Source organism: Papaver somniferum, chromosome 6 (assembly GCF_003573695.1).
Source record: "Papaver somniferum cultivar HN1 chromosome 6, ASM357369v1, whole genome shotgun sequence".
Classification (NCBI taxonomy): domain Eukaryota; kingdom Viridiplantae; phylum Streptophyta; class Magnoliopsida; order Ranunculales; family Papaveraceae; genus Papaver; species Papaver somniferum.
Genome location: NC_039363.1, coordinates 163,697,727 through 163,720,071, shown reverse-complemented (window position 1 = coordinate 163,720,071; position 22,345 = coordinate 163,697,727). Strand labels below are relative to the sequence as shown.

The following is a 22,345-nucleotide window of genomic DNA, read 5'->3' as shown; positions in this document are numbered from 1 at the left end:
CTGCATTCAGTTACTAAATGTCCCACCACCTTACAATGACTGCAGAAACCTGGTATTTTAGGATTTTGTATTTCTTGCTCAAAACATCGATATTTAGATTTTACAAGGACATGGTGAGGTACAGTATTGGCTAAATTAACCTCAACAAGCACACTATCATAATAACTTATTTCCCTTTTAAGAGTTGTTTCATCCACCTTGATAACCCTTCCAATAGCATCACCCAGTGACATGAGTATGCTTTATTTCCATTATTCAATTCCCAAGCCAGGAAAATTAACCCAAACAAAAGCAGTTGTTGATTTTTGAGTTGCAGGATTGATGTTTGGCTCCCAGAGTCTCAGTTTGAGGATTTGAGCTTCAACCTTCCAAAACCCATTCCATATATATTTCATATCTATTTCATTTTCTAGTTTAATAATGAAAAAACCTTTTCCAAGAGGAATCAAGGTTTTCCATTGTTTCCTTAATGAATCTTCAGCAATAGCAAACTTCAGCTTAACAAAATCGAGTCTCCCAATTAAACCGAACTTCCATTCATTTAAATTGTTATCAATCTCTTCATCTGGTATGTATAGAAATGGAATCGCCGGTGAGACTATTGTCTCAGTTCTTTTTCCATTTGGATCAGATGAGAAAAAACTAAAATTATTATTGTTCAACCTAGATTCAGTTTCCATATTGCAAACTCAGTCAAATCGATCAAAAATTAGCAGAAAATCCTATTTCAGGCAACGATCGTGAGAATACCAACACCAATCATTGAAATCAAACTCGAAATCACCTGAATTGATGAATAGAGGTGTCGAAAAATTTGATGCAGAAAGAGAAAAAAATCGCTGAGTTGATCGCCCGATTTGCAGAGCTCAACTCAGTCTGGTTCAAGACACTATCTCAAAGTATTGAAATGTTCAATCTATATTTTATCAATACTTTCATACCAACATAATAGAGATAACTTTTAAACAAGTATGGGATAGTCAAGGTTCACAGACGTAAACAACATATCCCATAACAATTTGCAATATATGAAACCATAAAGATTAATACTGCAAAAATCATCTTCCAAATAACTTAGAATTTAATTAGATAAATCTAAAAACATTGAAGATTAAAACGTTGGACATAGCTATGTGTACTCACAATAATGGCTATTCCAAACCCTAGTTATCCTTCTTAAAAACACAAGAATAAAATTCTCATGAGAAGTTTCCTAGACAAAATCAAAGTTCTTTGAGAACCTCGTACCTTTCAATGAATCCATCGTAGAAGGTATCATTGATCTCCTTTATTCTCTTTACTGTAGACACTCCATGTTCGTGAGTTAGAACACAAACTTTACGATCAACAACCCGAGAAAGTTGTCTAGCCTTGACACAGTCCAGAGCTTCTTATGATTCCGTATCAGAATATTTTATTTGCAAGGATTCTGGCCTGACTATTGAAGAGTTGGTTTATTTGCAGTTGAATATTTGCAAACTCGACCTTTAAATCGTTCTGAGAACGATTTAAATACTTGACAGTTTCACCAATCCAGAGGTTGTGTTCTTTCCTTGCAAGCATCTTCTTTAGAACCAGCTCTTAAATTGAATCACGTCCTTGAGTGTCTTCCTCCATATCAAGATGCACAATCTCTTGAGATTTTGCAGAGTTTTCCATATAATTTTTGTTAGGGATGGATCAATATAATATAGAATATATATATATGTAATTGAGTAAAGAGAAGAAACTTCTCATTAAGGAAACCCTATGAACTCGCAGAAGAGGGACACGGACGTACGTGGATCGGTCACAAGAGAAAGATGGATTAAGAAAAAATCCAATAAGAGGGAACACATTGTTTGTTAACATAGCTCAATAATTACTTTAAATTAGAGCCCGAGTCATGATAGAAGGATTGCAATACTCAGATTGATTAACAAGGAAACGCCTAAACAAAATATATACAACTAATCTTGAGATCTCCATAATCATCATCCTTGCACCTCTCAAGATAGATTCAAGGATGCAATTACCTAGAATCAGGTAAAGGAGTGAGAAGTGATCTAACTACGAATCATGGGAGAAGATTTGTATAAGTTTTTTGAGCGTTTCAACTGTGTATTTCCTTCTTTCCATCGACTATAACGTATTCCAGAGGAATTTGTCATAAACCCTTTCAAAAATCCATCAGAAGGATTTTTCTGAGGACTAAGTCTAGGACCTCTAGAGATTGGTTCCAGAAGAGAGGAGTTGGAGGATTTCCATCTTCTTGATCTAGACTTACCAGACCTGTTCTTATAAGCACAGGGAAAATGTTCATTAGTGGCACAAGAACTTATACCACAACGACGAACATGCAACCTGTAATGATTTCTAGAAGGGATATCATTTTTATAAGATTTCTGGTTTTCTGCAGGAAAGAAATTCACTGTAGATGTCGTCAGACGATTTACTCCATTACAGTAGAAAGAAGCAAATTATGGAGAACATAAATATGTTTCTTTCTGGCAAAACAATGAAGAGCATAGTGATTCTTTTTTCCACAGAAGGAACAACATCGTGGATTTGATACATGATTGCTTTGACCCATGACTTCTTCCGGCACATGCAAATTTTGCAAGTGTTTCACAGTAGGTAATTCCTTGGAGGAACTTTTCTTCACTCCAGGTAAAGTTTTGTGAATATTATAAGAGGATGAAGAAGATGACTTATTCATCAAAGCAGAGTTTTCCTTTTTCAAGGTGTTACACTGTTCTTGGGAATATCGAAGAGATGCAACAACTTTCTCTTTTTCAACACGATAACTGTTTATTTCTGATGAATGAGCCTTAACTAAACGTTCTTCTCTAATTGAGTCAAGCCTTAACTAAACGTTCTTCTCTAATTGAGTCTTCTTTAACAGTATCTTCAAGCATACTGATATTTTCTCGCTATAGAGTCGTTTCTTGAACTAATTTTTCGATATTGTTAGAGAGAGATTTAATGAAGTTATACAGTTCTCGTTCCCTTTCAAGAGATTTCTCAAATTCATCAATAAGCTGATCATTATTTTCTTCAAGATTCTTAATTTTAGAAAATTTAAAATCAATGATTTCAGCAGATTTTTTTAACGATCTGGTGAGTTCCTTTTCGAATTCTGACATGATCACACAAATCTTGTTTTTTCCTTGGGATTCAGAAGAATCTACTAAGGAGTTTTCCTTTGAGGCAAACCCAAAATTTTTGGTGTAATCAGAACCTTTGGAAGACAAATCAATATGCGTTATCTTGTGAGATACTTCTTAGGTCCTCAGAACACAGATTGCTACAAACACAGACTTATAAGGTCTTTAATGTGTTTGCGTGTTCTGATACCAATTGAAAATGCAGGGGTATAACAACCACGCCCAACAATTTGTTTGGAAATCTGAGAGGACTTACTCGAATATACTTTCTAAAGAATCAACTAGACAGTCAGACTCAATCTATAGAAAAGTATATACAAGAGTTTATATCTCTAACTCTTAATTTAATCTGCAATCATCAAATAGAAATTTGCGAGCCCGATTGAATATAAGAGAAGTAACTTGAACGGTACAAAAGGCCAATGTTCAAGGATCAATCAATTTCAATCAACAACCAAAGGTTGGATTTCCTAATTGATCGATACAACGCACAACCTGTGATTTTTCAATTATATAACAAAATATAATACGGAAAAGAAATAACACAGACACCAGAATTTTGTTAACGAGGAAAACCGTAAATGCAGAAAAAACCCGGGACCTAGTCCAGCTTTGAACACCACGCTATATTAAGTCGCTACAGACACTAGCCTACTACCAATGAACTTTGGACTAGACTGTAGTTGAACCCTAATATTCTCACACTGATTCAAGGTACAGTTGTGTTCCATACGTCTCTGATCCCAACAAGATACTAAGCACTTGATTCCCTTAGCTGATCTCACCCATAACCAAGAGTTGCTATGACCCAAAGTCGAAGACTTGATAAACAAATCTGTCTCCCAGAGACATACCTATGAGTTTTTGTTCCATCTTTTGATAAATCAAGGTGAACATGAACCAATTGATAAGCCGGTCTTATATTCCCGAAGAACGACCTAGTATTATCAATCACCTCACAATAACCTTAATCGACTAGAGAAACAAGATATTGTGGAATCACAAACGATGAGACGAAGGTGTTTGTGATTACTTTTCTATCCTGCATATCATAGATATAAATCTCGAGCAAATTTTACAATTGTACTCAACACGATAGAAACAACAAGATAAAATCATGCAACTACAGAGAAAATAGATCGGTCTGGCTTCACAATCCCAATGAAGTCTTTAAGCCGTTAACCTACACAGTCTCGTGAGAAACCTAAGGTTAAAGGATAAACGACTCTACCTATGCAACTAGTAACACACAAAAGTGTGGGGATTAGGTTTCCCAGTTGCTAGACTTCTCCTTTATATAGTTTTTAAATCAGGGTTTGCAATCTTAGTTACCTTGATAACAAAGCATTCAATATTCACCGTTAGATGAAAAACCTGATTTAACAAGGTAATATCTTTCAACCGTTAGATCAAACTTAGCTTGTTACACACAAATGAATGTACCCTCATTTAGGTTTATGTAACCGCACCTAAAAGTGTACACCATGTTGGCTCAATAATAGTTAATTGAAGTTAGCCATATGATCACTCTCATATCAACCTTATTCATCTTAACCATAACTGGTTCAAATGACTCAAATGAAACTAGTTAAAGAGTTGTTCAATTGTTATATTCTCATAGAAGTATACAAGAACATAATTGAAGCAAAATCGGTTTGATTCACTCGAATCAATTCATGAACATTATAGCCACGGTTTGCAAAGATTGCATTGCTTATTATATAACTGTTTAAGTTCATGTACACAACCGATTTTAGAACGTTAACCTTCAAGTATGCAAACGGGTACGCATACTTGAAATACCCGGACCAAGATTGGGTTTCGCCAGTACTCAAACGGGTACGCGTACTTCCAATCCCAGCAGAAATATTCGGACATGAACCTTAAGCCAGTACGCGAACGGGTACGCATACTTAAGTTCCCGGATTTCTCAAGCCAACAGGTACGCGTACGGGTACGCATACTATGGTTCCCGAACATGGATTACATATGTGCAAGAGTACACAACATGTCATATCCAATAATGGTTAAGAGTTCTAAACTTTTATTTCAATCATTGAAACTTTCTTAGAGGATGACAATGGCCGTTTTACACAGTATTAGCATCAAAGCAATTTTCAAGTTATTGAAATAATCATAACGAGACATTCCAAGTCTACACCAAATGATTGTATCACACAAACCATGTAAGATGTTACTCGGCAATTTTCACATGATCATCTTTTAACTTGAATCAAGAATATAAGATGAACTTGGTCGAAGCGAAAGCTTGCCAATACATATTCCGAGAAATATGTAAGCGAGTTAAACTCAGCTCAAAATCTCAAATGTGTGTAATTGAAAACTATATTGTAACACGACTTATGTCTCAATATAGGAGATAGAGTAGAAATAGACTTTCCAAGTGATAGATGAGTTTCAGTCTCCACATACCTTTTGTTGATGAAGTCCCACAAGCTCTCCTTAGTAGTTCTTCGTCTTCAAATGATGAATGCCGTGAAGCCTAAGGCTTAACTGCACAATCTATGTCCTAGTCCGAGACATCTATAAGTAGACTAGAAATCAAGACTTATAATTTTGATCACTAACATTGACAAACATGCTTGAGATAGAAGCGCATGCGAGTTCGACCAAGCAGTGCTCTAACACCTATGAATTTACACTATACTATGAACCCTGAAACCTACTATTAAGCAATGTTATGATCTATTACATATTATTCCTTCAATGTAATATTATTTTATTTTCTTCAATGAATGAAAAACCGTTTGGGTCTATTTGTGTTTTATGTTTAAAAATGTATAAGTATATTCGGCTAGGTGTTAAGCAGTAAAGACCTAGACGTTTTGACCTAAACTGATGAAAAAAATGAAAGTATCATATTTATGGCTTGGATAATGGACCACGACCGAACCGTAAACAAGAAAACGGCTGAGTCTTTTGCCTTACCTGGCCATAATATGTTTTCCAATAAATACGTAGGCTCGGAATTTGATGTGTCGGCTGGAAATACTAGTCGTTAGTTATTATATCCACAATTACGGCTTGGTTACCTAGCCGTAAGTCTGGTTTTCCGAATTTTGTTGCCATAATTCATCAGTTTTTTTACTTTCATTCATAAATTCATAATGTTACCGTTACATAATTGAGCCGTGTACATCCCATTATAAAAAATGGATAAAGGAAAACTCGGAGCATTACACTTAAATAGAAATACTTAAATAGTCAAGTTTTGTAGAAATGCTCAAGAAACTCTTTCGTGATCCAATAGCATTGTTTGTGCTCAAATTCTTTGCGACGAATAGCTTAGTATCGAGAAAGAGTCATTGCTTCCTAAAAAAAAAATCAAGATTAAGTTAGTATATTATTCACAACTTACTTGATGGGCACATACTCACGCTTCTGAAAAATGACATTGCGGGACTCTGCACCTTCACCCGTTCCAATTGTACCCTTAAAACTTTCATTTATTGGTAGACTCGAACCTTTCCTTTATTTGGTTCATTGATCTTCCACTTTCATTGCCATATATGGCCATAAAGACCATAAACACACAGTTCCATTGAGAATCATTACTTCCGTCCACGGTAATACCTTGATCTTCGTCATGCTTTCTGACCGTGAGAATTGCTCTAACAATTACAACATCTTCTTCAGTAGTGTAACGAGTAATCATTTATTTATTTTATTTTTATTTATTTTTTTGCAATGAGAGTTTGAGAGAGAGTTTTTGCACAATTTCTTTGTTGGAAAAGGATTATTTTATAACAAAAAATGACCCAACGGCTAGTCTTTTTTCAAAAAGCTAGTCGTTCCTCAAAAAACTCAATGCAATCCGAGATTTACGGCCAGAAAACATATTACAGACCAAGCCGTAACAACACAATCGGCTGGGACGTGTATGAACCGTCTGGGAAAGTTCACACTTACGGCTTGGTAAGGGTTAAAACCCAGCCGTAAATGCTTCCGGCCTGGTCTCTTTTATGTATAATTCCGTAATCTGGGATTGCAGGGTTACAACGTTGCCAATGGTGCTGTTACGGCCTGGTCTCTTATATGTTTCCTGGTCGTAAATGTGGGTTCCATTGAATTATGAGGTTCTTAATAAAATGTCCACGTGGGAAAATGCATTTAATAAAATGACCACATTTTTTTCATTATATATTTTATGCCTATAATTTGACTTTTTCCATCCCGTTTTTTCAACAAAAAAAAAGCTAACGGATGTTACTGTGGACGTGGCAATAATTACTGTGATGTGGCAATAATTCAGGCTTGGGAAAAGACATACAAGCCCCTAAATCGTGCAACTAGGACCTGTTTATACCGTGTTAAAAGCCCATGAACCATGCAACTAGGACCTGGTTAAAGTGTGTTAAATGCCCGAGAGACTGCCTAGTCAAATCATACGGTTGTAAACCCGTTTATATAATAAACGGTTAAGATCGTCCACTTTCGGAGGGCGTCCAAGATTGCACCACTGCGCTCTTTCTTCTCCGGCACTCATACTGTTTCCGGTCTAGAAATCACTGGTGGTAATATATTGACAATCATAAATCATCCATTCATTTAAAATTACAATCACCCAATTTATGAATTAGCAAAAGAATTGATATACAATAAAATCCCCAAATTTCTATAAGAAGAAAAACTAATTAGGTCATCATTTCTGCAAATTCAAACTCCACTCTTCGCCATCTCCATTCAATTCCATCCTGAACAGCTCCACCCACTGCAGTAAAATCAGTTCTCTTAACTGATTTTTCAATTTTTAAGAACGAATCTACAGCAAGAGCCCCCCACTTCCATCTTGTGCTGCTGCAAATTCAAATTGAATATAACCCAATTAACAAGAAAATCCAGATACTTTATTGAATATAACAATAGAGAAACTTACGTAAACCCAATTTGAATATCTATTTAGAAATTCCCATATATGTTGTTTCTACTGTTGGCATTGGAAGAAGAAATCTACAATTACGGGAGATATAAAGAACAAGACGATAACCATGAACCTCACATCAATTTGCCCTCTTTATTTTACAGTTCTCTGTAACATTTTAATCTCAGTCACACTATGAATAAAATTCAGTTGGCAGTAACACAAGTGAATGAACCCTAAAAAGAAAAAGAGAAGGAAAAAAAATGAACCCTCGGAGAATGTTGTTCGATACTCTCTATACTCCCTAAGAAACGTGGTAGGTGTTAGCTCCCAACTAGGGTAGATGGACACGTATACCATATACACTCCTTCACCTGTTTGGATCACACTACTTTCCTTTTTAATATGCAAAACGCTTTATACTACATGAGCCGTTGATTAATTAATGGCACGGTGAGAGATGATATTATGATATTGGACAGTTTAGTAATTGCGCCCATTAAAATCTCATCTCGTCAAATGTGAAATTGACTAAGTCCATGAGATTTTACTGATTTGATGACCATATGGAAAAGCAAACGGCATGAGCATTAAGTATATAATGAAAAATACGTGGGCATTTTCTTAAATGCATTTCACCACATGGGTATTTTTTTTAAAATTTCCCATTAAGTTTTTTCGAGGAACGACTAGTTTTTTCAAAATAAATAAATAATAATTGTTGAGCCATTCTTTGCTATAAAATGACCCTTTTTCCAACAAATAAATTGTGCCAAATCTCTCTCAAACTCTCAAATTATTACAAAAAAAAAACATCATGGTTACTCACTATTCTACCGAAAAAGATGTTACAATCTTTAGAGCGTGGCTGACGTTAGCAAAGCATTACGAAGAAGTAAATATATTTACATAAATGAAACTTCCGATTCTTTTTTGAACCGTGTGTGTATTGTTTTTGTAGCGTTAGATGGAATTCATAATGGAAGATCGTTGAAACTCATTAGAAAATATTCTAGAAGCTCTTTCCAAAATTGTAAAATTTCAAAGAGGAAATGAAAGCCGCAAAAGAAAAATGAAAAGACGAGGGTACCGAAATACACCACAATCTTTTAATCAATCTTTTAATTTATCTACCTATAAGTCCTCTGGCGAATGTGATGGTCTATTGACTGAGTTGAGAGAATACAACAATTCGATTCACACGGTCTACTGATACGACAACAAGATTAGTTGTGTGATTGAAAATGGATACAACATCGAGACAATACGAAAACAAAGTGTGTACTTGATAATAGGTTCGGAAATAACCGAATCTCTATAGGATCAATATCAAGTATTACGTAGTTAACATACATACTTAATTGGGCCGAAGCGAGGGATGACCTTTATATGGTCACATTTTTGTAAAATCTAGGTGATCAATTAATATAAAAAAAATGGATTTAGTGTCCATGGTTAGTCTTTTCACTTGACATAATTATCCCTCCCTTTTAGTCCAATTACTATAACTCCTTATTATCCTATTTTTAAGGGCATAATTGGAAAACAAAATTTAATATATTTGTGCCTTGGAATTTTACAAATTTTATCTCGTTGGAAAGATTATAAAAAAATCTACGCAATGAGTATAAATAACAATATCAAATTTAGAGTTTTGACGGAAAATTCGGAGGTATTTATCATTTTAGGAAAAATTTTAGAAAATTAAATGTATATACATTATGCAAACCACCACAAAGGATACATATTTTATGTATCCATATTTTGGTTTATGCATCAACTAATTTTCCGTTGCAACTAATAAAACGATGTACTCCCTCCGTTTCAAGAAAAGTGATATTTTCACTTTAGGCACAATTCTCGAAAATTGTATGTAGCCATTATGCAAACCACCACAAATGATGCATAACCCATCATGCAACCATATTTTGGTTTATGGATCGACCAATTTTTTGTTTCTGGAAAAGTGATACTTTCACTTTCCGTTTCAAATAAAGTGATACTTTCACTCTGTTTCAGAAAAAGTGATAATTTCACTCCGTCTCAGAAAAAAGTGATACTTTCGCTTCCTTTCAGAAACGGAGCGAAAGTATCACTTTTTTCTGAAAACGGGGCGAAGTATCATTTTTCTGAAACGGAAGGAGTGTATCACTTTTTCTGAAGCGGAGCAAAAGTATCACTTTTTTCTGAAACAAGGCGAAAGTATCATTTTTTCTGAAACGGATTAAAATTATCACTTTTCCTGAAACACGACAAAAGTATCATTTTTCTGAAACGAGACGAAAGTATCACTTTTTCTGAAACGGAGCGAAAGTATCACTTTTTCTGAAAGGAGCGAAAGTATCACTTTTTCTGAAACGGGACGAAAGTATCACTTTTCTAAAACAGAGCGAAAGTATCACTTTTTCTGAAACAAGGCGAAAGAATCACTTTTTCAGAAACGGAGCGAAAGTATCACTTTTTATGAAACAGAGCGAAAGTATCACTTTTTTTTCTGAAACGGAGCGAAAGTATCACTTTTTTCTGAAACAGAGCGAAAGTATCACTTTTTTCTGAAACGGAGCGAAAGTAGTCGCATACAAACCCCATCTTCAGATTCTTCTTTGGTCGGCCCTCCCACCGTGGCAACGGTTGTACTAATTATAATGCGAAAAACAAAGTAAAAGACACAAGAAGATTTTGTTAACGAGCAAACCGCAAATCAGAAAAATCACGGGACCTAGTCCAGTTTTGAATACTCACAGAATTAATCCGATATACAAAATTTAATACCAACTTCGTATAGTTGAGACCAAGCAGACTACCCCTAGATACTTAGTTCCCTCAGTATCCATGCGCCTTCGACTTCTAGAGTCACTCACGTGAGTAGCAATTCCTTTGGATCGTATTCCAGACAACAAAGGTATAATCTGTTCGGTAACCACTCTAATCAATCTTGCTAAAGATATTTGATGAGTCGTTGAAAAAGGCTCTTATATTTAATCTAATAAACTCCTTTGTTTGGTTAGATCAATCTATCCTTTGACTACCAAAATAATCAAGTTTAGATTCGCACTCAATCGATATAGATCTCAAAGAGAAACTATAGAGAGTTGTCGATGTCGCGCAATTAATGAATCAAGTCTATCAAAGATAAACCGGTTCTAGTTGGATCCCAGCCGATCAAGATTTATGCACTAAATCCACAAGATACGAAAACTAAAAAGAATTCTTCTTCGTCTTCGAATCTTTTACTGCCTTCAAATACCTGCACAACAACACTTGAATCCTCTTTTGATAAATCACACACAATGGATTATCACAAGATGTCTTTAGATCCGAAGATGGTTCTAAAGATCCCGTTGATACTTTGATCTAATCTAAGTGAATCTCATATCAGAATAGAAGATTCTCAAGAATAAACAAACTAGATGCAATCAAAGTTTTAACAACCGTTAGTCAATCAATCAATAATCGAAAACTAATAACACTGCAATTATTTAGTTTCCCACCAACGGTACTCGTAGAGCTTCTTGATCCCACAAAAGTCTTTAAACAAGCGGTCATAAGAGATTTCACCTAATTAGGATACTTTCATCTCTGAATAGACGACTCCACCAGCTAAGTTCAAAGAATACAAGCTAAGTTCCATTGGAACTAAATTCTAATAAGATAAAACCAAATAAACATGCCTTCATTCTCATGGCTTACAATTTTAAAAAAATCTATAGTATGCTTGCTCTGGATTTTCCAGTCCATCAAGGAATGGAGGCTTATAGTCAAAAATGATTTTTTCTCCTCTAGCCAGATTAGACCCTTTTTTAGCCAGTCTATCTGCTGAAAAGTTTATTTCTCTATAGCTATGAATGAAGATACATGATGTAAGGCTACCAATTTTTTTCCATCTTGCTCTAGCATACCATGGGATTTTATGAGTCTGGAAAGCTTTTAAACTTCATTTGAATCAGATTTGAATACCAAATTGTAAAATCTTTGACTTACTGCCCACTCACCTGCATTTAGGATATCTATTATTTATGCAAAGCAATTAGTGAAATCCCAAAACCACCAGCAACTACAAATAACACATGTACCTTCCTTGTTTTTACCTATGAATCCATGCCCTGAAGCACCTGGATTACCTTTTGATGCTCCATCACAACACAGTAATAATCTGTTTGTTCGGGCAGATACAAAAAGATTTTCATTACTCCACCAGTTCTAGTTTTTCTGCTCTTTAGAACAAATGCTTTAAGTACCTGCAAATCATATGTGCTATTCCACATGGGTGCCTGCATTCTAACTTCACTTTCTGCAGTAAACTGCATCACTTTTCTCTTTACAACCTCCATGTTGTAGTTAGCATTTTCATACATGCATTGATTTCTCATAAAACATATCTCCCTCATTGTGCAGAAAGAAGCAACTCTCCATAATTCATTTACTGCTGGGCTTTTTTCTTTTGCTAACTTTAACATTTCTCTAAAGAATTTTGGATCTGTAAATTTGAAGATTCCCCCTAACCAACTCCAGATTATCTCATTGTACTTACAATACCACATAATATGTTCCTTATTCTCTTCATCTTGTTTACATCTTGTGGCTAATTGAAATTTTCTCTTTTTCATATTTTCATCTGTTGCACATATATTTCTAGCCAGTTTCCAAACATTTCTAGATAAACTTGGATGAATTGAACAATGCCATACCCCTTTTTGTCCATTTAAGAACATGAAACTTCTCTCTTATGCATTCAACTGCTGATGATATTGAGAATTCACCTGTAATAGACCCTGTCCAAGTCCTTTTATCAACACCATTTTCCACTACTGGAAATTCAATTACATCTATCATCTCTAGTAACTCACTAGTAATTACCCACTCTCCATCCACTAACAAATTTGATACTTTCATGCCTGGAAACAGACTCATGAATTCATTCTCAGGATATAGTTCTTTCAAAGACCTGTCTAAAGTCCATTTATCACTCCATACAGATATATCCTCCCCATTTTCCTACTATGCATCTAGTAGAATCCTGCATATCATTTGCAACCATTTTTTCCCTGGGAATATAGAAGATTTTGTATAATATGAAATCCATTCTCACTTATTATCCTGGAACTTAGCTTGAAAACATTTGGACCACTCATCTGTGCCATTCTGCATTTTCCAGTATAATTTCATCAGTAAAACTTTATTGATTACCTCTAACCTTCTGATTTCCAGACCACCTTCACATAATGAAGAGCAAACTTTATTCCATTTAAGAGTAATATTCTTTCTACTTGCTGGATCACCACTCCATAGAAAATTTCTGATAAGTCTCTCACATTCTTGCAAAACTTTCTTTGGCGATTTATACACTGACATGTTGTAAATGGGGATACTACAAAGAACAACCTTCACAAGTACCAATCTCTCCTGGAATGATAGTAATTTTCCCATCCATCCTGTTAATCTGTCTTGGATCATCTCCACACATCTCCATACATGAACTGATTTGACTTTCTGGTTTTAGTATAACACCCAAATATTTAACCGGGAATTCTGCAATGGAATATTACATTCTTCAGATATTTGAAGCCTTCTACTTTCAGTTGTTCCACCTATGAAGCATTTACTCTTCTCCAAACTCACCACTTGACCTGATGCAGATTGATAAGTTGCTAGTGTTTTCATTAATTTCCTGACATTTACTTTATCTCCATTGAAGAAAATGAATATATCATCTGCAAAGAAAATATGTGATGGTCGGATGCCTTTTCAGTTAACCATTTCCTTTAAACTCCCTTCCCGTATCATTTTTGAAATATTTTTACTGAGGACATCCTTTTCTGTTAACTAGTGCCTTTAAACAAGAAATGCAAACTCAAGTATTTATAAACCAAGGTTGTTTGGACAACAAGGAAATTCCAAAACCCGAAAATATTCTAAAGATATGCAATAAAGTACCTAAGTTCGGTTTTCCTATTCCCAATAAATGTCAACCAATATTTCCGAAAACTCTCATGGAAAAACTAACTAATAATATATTCTAGGGGATATGTTTTAATTGCTGATAACTAAAATATATATTATGAAAATCATAATTAAATGCTTTTCATTTTTTCGGACCAGGGATCACCTTGAGTATCAAGGAATATCTTTGAAAAATAAATGATAAGAGATGTACATGTTCAAATATGTGGACATCTAGAAGTTTCTTAGCAAACCCTAATTCCAAGCTTCACAAAAAACTTACAGAGATATGTGAATATTGGAAACTCGGTTTTGCTTCTTGGGATCGGTTATACCAACCTCACAATGTAAGTTGTGATCGGTTATACCAAGTTTCTCAAACTAGATTATGACCGGTTACACCTTGCTCCCCAGAGGTAGCTTTTGATGGTTACACCTTACTTCCCGAGTTAGCTTGTGACCGGTTACACCTTGCTTCCCAAAGGTAGCTTGTGGTCGATTACAACTAACTTCCAATTCATCTTGTGACCGGTTATACCTTGGTTCCCAAAGTAACTTATGGCCGGTTACAACTTGCATTCTAATATAACTTGTGATCGGTTACAACTATATTTACAATGAAGCTCATGACAAATTGCAACAAATTATATTATATAGGCTATGACCGGTTATACCATAAATTTCAACAAGTTAATATAGGTTCTACCAAAGTCATCTTCCATTGGTCATCCAAAATATATTCAAAGAATAACAAGACCAATCATGATTTTCTTTCGATTATGAAACAAGTTCATAAATGTACTTCCTTTAAACAAATGTTATAAAACATTGTTTCCTAGGGTAAAATCATTCCTATATAATGCACACATAATCAAATAACCATATACAGTAGATTATGTCGATGTCGTACTTACGAATTTCTAAAAGATAAACGTTCATACTCCGTAATATGTTTTCCTTGACACTTTGATCATACTATAATGACCAGGTCACATCACTAGAGTATTATATACAATATATACTGCTTCGTACGTTATGTTTTCAATATACCACGACTTGAAAGATACATTAGCAATGGAAACAAGATCAAGTCAATATTACTAACCTCAAGTGAAAGGATGATGTCGTCGTTGTTGTCATTACTTATTCTCATTCTTTAGGTCTTCGGAGTAATACTTGTATGTCTCAACATTCCTAGACTTTCTAGTCTAACCTAAACGAAGTTGACTTTAGTATTTAATCAAGCGACTCTAGATGAGATTTGATACTAAAATATAACAACCAAACTTGACATACCAACTCTTGGTGAGTTCAACCAAGCTATGCTCTAACAGAAAACAATCCCAATATGCCACGTGCTCAAAGAGTTTTTCAATAACTCGTCTATCAAAAACTGTTTTGAAAAATACTAACTTATAATTGCTTTATTTTTTCAGTGGGAAGCCGATTATGAGGATGTCCATGGCAAGAAGTTTGACCTTCATGGTTGGTATCGATGGTTGGTATCGTATATTGGAAGAAAGTAATTATACTGATTTCGATTACTATTATTAAGTCCCATGTTTGCAATGTAGTGAGCTTTTCTTTTAATTTTATGTCGTGCAATACGTATGCCTTTTCCCTTTCCTCGGTTCCTAAAAATGGAACAATCATATAAGCACAAGGAAAATTTCTAGTTTTTTTGCAAATACAGAACTAGTAATGGCTAGGAAAGTCCCAACCGAGTTAAGCTTCATGGATAGAAAAACTGGAAAACCGTTAAATGAACTTACGGTTGGGACACAACGATCACGGTTGGAAATTCCAAACCGAGCCAAAAGAAAATTTTCTAGTTTTCTGCAAATACAGAACAACTAACGGCTAGGAAAGTGCCACCCGTAATTGGAAATTCATGGATGGGAGTTCTTAGAATCCTCATCATAATTATCATTTCACAGCTAGGTCGACAAGAAATCCTAAACGTAATCAACCCAGAAGCAGTTTTCCTAAACCCTAAATTCATTTATCTTACATATTAAACCGATCTACAGGTAAAATAAATGGCGGGGTTTACAATTCTTAACATTCGGGAGGATTTGCTAGTGTTTGGATAGTTGATGGTGGTGAAAACGCAAGGATACCAAGTACACCACCAACTTTTTCGTTCGACAACCTGTTGTAGTAGGGTAAAAACCGATTCTGCTGAAAATGGTAAATTGGGTGTGCCACCGAGAAACGAATCCAAACCCTAATCAAATGTACTGCACATAAATACTTTAGATTTGAGAGATCAATCTGTACAATTCTGGACTAAACCAAAAAATGGCCGTCCAGTCTTGCTTCGGTCACAAAATGAAGGAGAAGGGTTGATCTTAGAGAGGAAAGCGAAGAAGGTGTTGAGATCAGAATGATGAACTATGAAAGTGTGGTTGTTTTTGACTTGTATCAGAATGTAGAACCCGCTTGCAGAATGTAAGCTATAATTTCTTGGTGTTTTCTGAATACTTGTGTTAATGAACTCTTTTCAGTTGAAATAGATTAAAAATCTATTTATACAAGCCATAGTCGAACACACACTGATCTCATAGGAGTGGAAGTAGTTGAGTGATGGAGAAGTGGAGATCGTGTAGAATGGTAAAAACCACGTCCCTACTATGAGGGGAAGACTGGTTGGTTTTACTCCCACTACTTCTCTACTGCCACTAATTGTCCGCCTTTCCTGACACTTTCTCGTAATGGGCGTGTTGCACGCCGCATGCTGTAAACCGCCAGACCAATACCCTTATGAACATCCCCCTGTTTGTGACATGTTTGATGTCTCGAGTATTTTTGTAGAAAATATGGAGCAAGTTACACAAAGAATGTAACAAGTCTCACACGTTAATTTTTGAGTGGGACTTACTTGCAAGACCTAATTATTTCGACCAATCACGCGCAAGCTAGGCGTCAGGTAGTCAGTCCTCATAGGAGGGGATGACCGATAGTCATCATGGAATCTCATTGGTCGAACCAAATTATATCTAATCCGATTAAATAAGCTAGCCAACTTGGATGGTTGAGATAATTTGCGGAAGTTTATGTTAATTCATGAAATTTCGTAATCAGAAAATTCAGATGTGAGACTCTCACTAAAACTGTTGTAGAATTCTCATACAAACTCGGATTTTGATGATCTGTCCCTCCATTCTTATCAGAAAAGAATTTCCTATCTTCATAGGAGGGAATATTAAGGTTTTGAGCTCCTTTAGGAGGTGAAAACAACCCGACAGTAAAAAATTAGGAAGAATTCAAGAGGAATTTTGTCAGTTTTCAACCATGGCCTAGCTCGCCTTTTAAGATGTATCTTTTAGATCGTTAATCCGATTATGTGTTTTTTTTAGTATGTTATACTAGACATCCATACGAAACTTTTGGCATATAGCTCATGTCCATATTATTTAGGAGTTTCTCCCAGCTGTTCGGCCAACCTTGGGTGACCTTTTGGATATCGTTCAACCTAGTTAAACCGATCCGATTGGTGAGAGCGGAGCTTGTAGTCTATAAGCAGGTAGATATCATAGAGCTTGATCTTGGAACCAATTTGATTGTCCGGTGGGAAAGAGGGGAAACAGACAACCATCTTTAATTAAAAGTGTAGCTTACAGCTTTAGAGCGATCTTATTGGTCGATGGGAAATAGGGTCCGATAGACAACCATCTTTAATTAAAAGTGTAGGCTGCGACTTTGGAGCAATTTGATTGGTCGATGGAAAAGAGGGACTGGCGGCCAGCAACATGGGGCATGTCCGGTTGGTGATAGGCGACGCAAACTAGGGCAAATCGGCCGGCCAAGTGGCGCGGACATGGTCTTTTTGCCGCTGCCTTCATTCGTCGTAATTTCCCTTTATTTCTTATTTTCCAACTTCTATTATGATTTTGCTACCATTAGTTCCATGATGGATCAATTTCCTATTTTGCCTAGGTTTAGTCTCGACCAATAGGGATCGAGATATTGCGCAGGCAACAAAAAACCTAATTTTTGTAAATTGATAAAATTATGCTACAAAATTGAATTTTGCGAGTTGACACAAAATTAATCAATTTTGGTGAATTTTGTATGTTGATACGACTAATTTTTTTATCTCGGAGAGCAGCGCAGCGTGCTTCTAATTGAGTACCTTCATGCATATCTTAATGTTGACATATCGGAAAACTCATCAGCAGGATAGATACTCAGCAGGCTCCGACATTAATGAATAATGCAGCTAAGAGCTTAAATACTCATCAGGCTCTATACTAGTAAAACAATTCATCCAGGAGCTTGAGTTTCAATACAATATGAAAAAGAGGCATAGACACTCATCATATTTTGGTATATTCTTCAAATTCCTTGCGGAATACAAACATATCAAGATCTACTACTTATGATACCGGGTCAGGTAGACATACTTTTATAGTTTTCTCCCTAAACTAAAAACCACCATCAACATTAAGTCTCATGCTTAGCACGTAACAATGATATTGTTATGGGGTAAGCACTAGATGGTGACAAACGAAAAATAAAATTAATAAGATGAAGTAGATAGATGTTACCCGTGAGATATCAGTTGGTTTGAAATTCTTTGGAAGTCGTAGAAGCAGCTAGCGATATGAAGAAGCCCTTTCCGGATTTAGAAATTCGCCGGGTATAAATGGAGCTTTTTCTCTTTCCTTTTTTGAAGGAACAACAGGACCAACCCATCATCGTATACGCCAATCAGCAACAAGGTAAGTTCATCTCATCTTCGTTTTTTTTCTCTCGTTCTTACTGTTGTTTTTTCTGCAACTCGTATCTTATCAACTCTATTGACAGCTAGAAGCATCCTTTCATTAATATCATTGGTAACAATAATTATTTGAGTTATAACAGCGGCGGCAGGACAAGTATCAGCAGCAAGGCCAGCAGAGAGACGAACACAGCAGAAGGATCTCGAGGTAGGTACTCTTATTCTTTTTCTTTTTTTTTTGAGGTATAAACCCTAGCTGTATCTTATCCGTGAGTGTAATATCCACGAGTAGCTTATCAAACTTGAACATTTAGCTTGGTGTGAATGACTTTCTTCGTTAGCAGCGGTAGAGCGAGCTTCAACGGCAACGAAGCAATCTACAATAGTTATGATCAATAACAAGGCGAGCAAGGAGAACTCGAAGTAGGTGATTTTTTTGTTTTGCACGTGTAGCCCCCTAACAGTAACCGGGAGCGTGAAAATTTTGTTTGGATAAGATGTCACTTGGAGGTATTTCCGTTGCTAAGCAAGGAGGCATTAATGATTCCAAAGACATGTAAAATACAAATGATGACTTCTTCGAAATGTCTTACATGACTGTTAGGACTCATCCTGATCACGTGAAGACTCTTCTTCCTGGCCCAGAGGGTGTAGAATCTGTACCATCGATCTCTCTGGAACGTGTAATAAGGTTTTGTCTCCAGAAGAATAAGTATCCAGCCTCTCCAGTGGATTTCAAAATTTATCAAATTCCATTCGGTATTCTCTAGATAAGGTAGAGGCAGTCCCCGGGAGAAATAAGTTCGGTCAAAGAGGATTGCAAGTGGCACAAATAATCTTTCTCCACTTCTTCCGTAATTTTAATGCTCCGGAAAGATGAATGCCTTTGTTAGATTTGCGATAGCTGCAGGTAGCTGGGATGACAATGCGTTCAAGATACCTCTAGAAGAAAAGGAGAAATATAGTAATATAGAGTCGCTTCCATATGACAACGATGAAAACCAAACAGATTCAGGATACAATGACAATGAAGGAAGCACTCTCCATTATTTGGGATGATGTTGCAGGTTAGACCGGGAGATAATCCAGGGATGGAGGCGACCGATGATGTTGAGAATGTGACTGCGCCATCGACCCTCAATTTGATGCTCCTCTTGTAGATCATGTGTTAATTGGAGGGTTCAATATGTCAGCTAATATGCCGAGTTGTACGCCCGAATATTGAAGAAGTATGGACACATTGCCACGACCAAATGTGTGGTACGACCAGGCATGCTGCTTCTGAATGAGTGATCGCAAATTGAGAGTATCATTAAGACATGTGTGTATACTTCAGGTTTAATGTTTCCTGGTTATGTGAAGGGATTTCCAAAATCCAAAATTTTCAAACTGAAATGGATATACTTCCTTCCATGAATCTCATTAATCATAAGGAATCAGAAATTTGATAAGTTGTCTTGAAGTTGAAGCCGGTTGCTCTTCGGGGTATGAAAGGTGTTTTCTCTAGGAAATATGAGCCGTGGTTTGATTTGGTTTTGAAACAGGTAGGCGAATGCTTTTGAAAGAATATAGGTTTTTGTTTTGTGAAAGAAATGACGCTTCACTTGGCTAATAGACTGAAATCCTAACTATGAATGCAAATTGGTGCAAACATTCCGGAGGAATTGTAAATTTTTTATGAAAACAAGGGAAATACTAGGGAAATTACAACATAACGTTTTAGGCATTGACAGGAGCAATCTAGTGTGTATTGCTACTCCTTCCAGCTTGTCAGTACCAAGGAGCTTGCAATAGTCACCTTGTATGATTTCGGCAACTAAATAAGGCTCCTGCTACTTGACCTCCAGACTTCTTATCCTCGATCGAGGATTCTTCTAAACATTTGATAAAATATTGACAGGGACCAGCTTCCTCTTAACGTCGCCTAGCCGCAGTTGGGTTGATGATCAGATCAAGTCCCCAATTATTGATGAGATGAGGATTATCCGGCCGTAAAAGAGGTTGTTCGATAAGACTTACTTGTGTGTGGAGCCTCTAGATGTACGATCTTGCATTTTCAAGAGTGATGGATCCGTAGGCACTTCTAGATTTCCCTTCGTAGTCCCTGACTATGGTTGGACAGCGAGTAGCTACTCGCTTTGGAATCCCTACAGCCTTCAGAGTCTGGATAGTGACAACATTGAGATCAGTGCATGCGTCAATTAGCGCCTTTCCAAACTCGACATCTCCAAGATAAGCAGTGGTTAATAGGCCCCGGTCATATATGCTAATCATGTCTTCCAGAGATATTTGGTCTTGGGGGCAGTTTCATTGGTCTGTTTCCCGATACAACACAATTTAGAGCGGCAAAGATATCTTGACGTCGTGCCTTTGAGAAATAGAGAATTTCACATGCATGCTCTATGGTTGATTGTACAATTTTGTGGACGGAGTCCCCAGAAAGCATGCAACAGCTTATAATAGGAAGATGGTCTTTGTATACTCCTTCAGTTCCCAGTTGAAGTTCCCCTGAGTCGATCTTCTCCTGGAAGATGCGCTTCAATCTGTTGCAGTCGCTTGTAGGATGGTTGGCGAACCTATGAAGGAGACAGTACCTGGGATCTTCCATATCTTGTTTAGTCGGAGGATGTCTGGTATGAGGTAGTTTGATGACGCCAGCTTGTATCCAGACCTCCAAGAGTTCAATCACCTCCTCCAGTAGAAAGGGAAAATTCGGGAATTTTGGGGCCTCATGTGACCTGTGTGAAATGGGAGTCGGACGCTTAGATTGTTGATAGTCGTTCTCCATATACTTTATCTTTCCACCCTCACTAGAGATTGATTGGAGGTTAGATATTTTATTGGAAGGACGCCTGTTGTCCTGAACATCTTTACGAGCTTCTTCATTATGGGACGGTTCGGATCGACTAAGCAAAGCAGCATCTTAGCAGCATCTGATGCAATATGGGAATAAATATTTTCCAAGAAGGATGCATATAATGGAATCACCTTTTCATCGCAAGGACTCTGATGAGGATGTAATAAATTCTACGGGTCTTCTTCTTGAGTTTGAGGAAACATCTATTGACCTTCATGAGCAGACAAGTTAGGTTGGTGGTTACCTTTCTGTTCAGCGTGAGTATAGACTTCATTTTTCTCACCAGGAATATGAATCTTGGAAAAAGGACCACTACCATTAGTATTGATCCGCAATGAACTGTTGATAGCGTTTCCCCCAGAATGAATACATGTTGGTTCCTTTAATAATTGATCCGTGAGGACTTTTAAAAGCGTAAATACTTCGTCCTGCGTCTTGACATTAATAGCTTGATTCCTGACAATATCATTCAGGATTTTCATCAAATCGTTAATAGTTGTTAAATATTGAGAATCCATAGCCTCGACAAGGGTTTTGAATGAAAGAACGGATTCAGAAATAACATGTGAGGTATTGTCGGTGTTGGGAGAAGTAAAACTGGGATTGAGGATTTCTGAACCATTCCTAAGATCAACTATCTTGAGAAATTGAGGAAATCGAAAACGAAAAATTGAGAAATTGATTTTGCAACCGAGAGATTAATCTCCCATTGTGGTCGCCAATTTTTAGTAGCGTAAAAACTGATTCTGCTGAAAATGGCAAATTGGGTGTGCCGCCGAGAAATGAATCTAAACCCT

The 22,345-nt window shown here is 36.4% G+C and overlaps 1 long non-coding RNA gene across 1 annotated transcript; it reads right to left on the bottom strand.

The window, feature by feature from the left end:
- Positions 1 to 7,657: 7,657 nt before the first annotated feature.
- LOC113286364 lies at positions 7,658 to 8,370 on the bottom strand. The gene is made up of 2 exons (XR_003329250.1): positions 8,044 to 8,370; positions 7,658 to 7,964 (listed from the first exon to the last, which is right to left on the bottom strand). It is a non-coding gene; the product is annotated as an uncharacterized LOC113286364 (long non-coding RNA).
- Between the last annotated feature and the right edge of the window lie 13,975 nt (positions 8,371 to 22,345).